This window comes from Loxodonta africana, chromosome 21 (genome assembly GCF_030014295.1).
Source record: "Loxodonta africana isolate mLoxAfr1 chromosome 21, mLoxAfr1.hap2, whole genome shotgun sequence".
NCBI classification, from domain to species: domain Eukaryota; kingdom Metazoa; phylum Chordata; class Mammalia; order Proboscidea; family Elephantidae; genus Loxodonta; species Loxodonta africana.
In genome coordinates, this window is record NC_087362.1 from 46,232,842 (window position 1) to 46,235,250 (window position 2,409).

The window sequence follows — 2,409 nt, forward strand, 5'->3', positions numbered from 1 at the left end:
TGCACAGGAAAGGGTTATGCATCCCTGGGGACATCAAAGCTCTGTGTTGGGACCCCTCCTGGACTTCACCCTATGTGTATCCTTTCTGATTATAATAAATCAGTAGTTGTACCTATAGTATACTCTCTGTGAGTTCTCTGAGTTTTTCCAGTGAATTATTGAACCCAAAGGGGACAGTAGGAACTAGATGAGCAAAAGTTTGGGGTGCCAGGTAGACTCCCAAGCTTGCAGCTGGCATCTACCAATTTGGCAGTCAAAAGGACTGTCCTTTTATCTTGTGCGCTGTGACCTAGCTCTCGGTATCTAGGGTCAGAAAAGGCTGTGCAGGCGGTTGTTCTGAAGGGTGGTATCCTTTTAACTTGTGTGCATGCACCTAACTCAGACTATGACCTCCCAGAGAGAGTGTTGTTTCGGGTGACTGGTGATGAGAATGGACAAGTTGAAAGGAGAGGACTGGATCCTTATCCACATTTTTGGGATTGGATTTATGCTGATCCTTACCATGCAGTTGGAGATGAAAGTGGGATTTGCCCACCATGCCTGTTGTTCCACACAGGACTACTGCTTAGTTGAGCATGCATTTGTCTACAGTCATACTCCAGGATTCATACATGTAATTCAGGGATAAGACTAGCAAAATAAACAGGTGTGATATGGAACATCATAGGGACTACTGCCCTTTTACTCTTTATATCTTTGATGTTGTTCTTAAATAACTGTTCAAGTTGAGGAGCACAATTTCGGAGTCTTATTGGCCTTCCCCACCACTTATGCCACAGGGCACCATCCAGTGTGAGATTTATTCTACTTGCCAAGTATGTAAATTCCAGTTATACATTCAGGAACGTGGAAGTGACTCCCAGTTTTATTCACAGATGCAGTGGCACTGTAAGCTAGACTTAAAAAGTTATTTGTATTGTGATAAAATACATACTACAAAATATTTGCCTTTTCAACCCTTTTTATGCGTACAATTCAGTGACATTAATTACATTCCCCATGTTGTGCAGCCGTAACCACTATCCATTTCCCAATTTTTTCACTGGCTGTTACAGAAACTCAGTACCCCTTAAGCAATACCTACCCAGTTCCTCCTCCCACCCACCCCTAATACCCATTGATAAACTTTGGTGTCTTGTGCACTTGCCTATTCTAGGTATTTCAGCATAATTTTTGTTGTATCAGAACTTTGTTTCTCTTTATGGGTAAATAATATTCCGTTGTGTGTATACCACATTTTGTTGATCCATTCATGTGTTGATGGACACTTAGGTTGTTTGCATCTTTTGGATATTGTGAATAGTGCTGCAATGAACGTTGGTGTACATGTATCTTTTTATGTCCCTGCTTCAAATCTTGTGAGTATATGCCTAGGAGAGGAATTGCTGAGTCATATGGTAATTCTATGTTTAGCTTTTTTTTTTTTTAATATGGAATGCTTTATGAATTTGCATGTTATCCATATGCAGGACCCATGCTAATCTTCTCTGTATCATTCCAGTTTTAGTATACATGCCACTGAAGTGAGCACTCTGTGTTTAACTTTTTGAGGAACCTCTCGACTGTTTTTCACAGCATACAGCACTTTACAGTCCCCACTGGCAGTAGGTGAGGGTTGTAACTTCTCAGGAACACTTGTTATTTTCTGTTTTTCTGATAATAACCATTTTTAGTGGGAATGAAGTAATACTTCATTGTGGTTTTGATTTATATTTCCCTAATGACTAATGTGTCGGACAATGGGTTTTTTTTTAATGACTAATGACACTGAGCATCTTTTCATGTACTTATTGACCATTTCGATACATTCTTAGTTCAAATGTCTATTCAAGTCCTTCATCCATTTTTAAATTGGACTGCTTCTTTTTTTGTTGTTGAGTTGTGAGGGTTCCTTTATTTTTTTTCCTTGCCAACATTTGTTCTTTTTTATTGTGCTTTCAGTGAAAGTTTACAAATCAAGTCAATCTCTCATACAAAAATTTATATACACCTTGACCTTGCTATATACTCCAGATTGCTCTCCCCCTAATGAGACAGCACACACCTTCCCTCTACTCTCTCTTTTCGTGTCCATTTGGCCAGCTTCTGACCCCCTCTGTTCTCTCATCTCCCCTCCAGACAGGAGATGCCAACATAGTCTCATGTGTCTACTTGATCCAACAAGCTCATTTTTTCACCAGTATCATTTTCTATCCCATTGTCCAGTCCAATCCCTGTCTGAAGAGTTGGCTTTGGGAATGGCTTCTGTCTTGGGCTAACAGAAGGTTTGGGGACCATGACCACCGGGGTGCTTCAAGTCTCAGTCAGACCCTTAAGTCTGGTCTTTTTACAAGAATTTGGGGTCTGCATCCCACTGCTCTCCTACTCCCTCGGGGGTTCTCTGTTGTGTTCCCTGTCAGGGAAGTCATC

General features: G+C 40.8%; 1 non-coding gene across 1 annotated transcript; it reads right to left on the reverse strand.

The window, feature by feature from the left end:
• Positions 1 to 1,424: 1,424 nt before the first annotated feature.
• LOC111752578 (U6 spliceosomal RNA) lies at positions 1,425 to 1,531 on the reverse strand. The gene has a single exon (XR_002787473.1). It is a non-coding gene; the product is annotated as a U6 spliceosomal RNA (small nuclear RNA).
• Between the last annotated feature and the right edge of the window lie 878 nt (positions 1,532 to 2,409).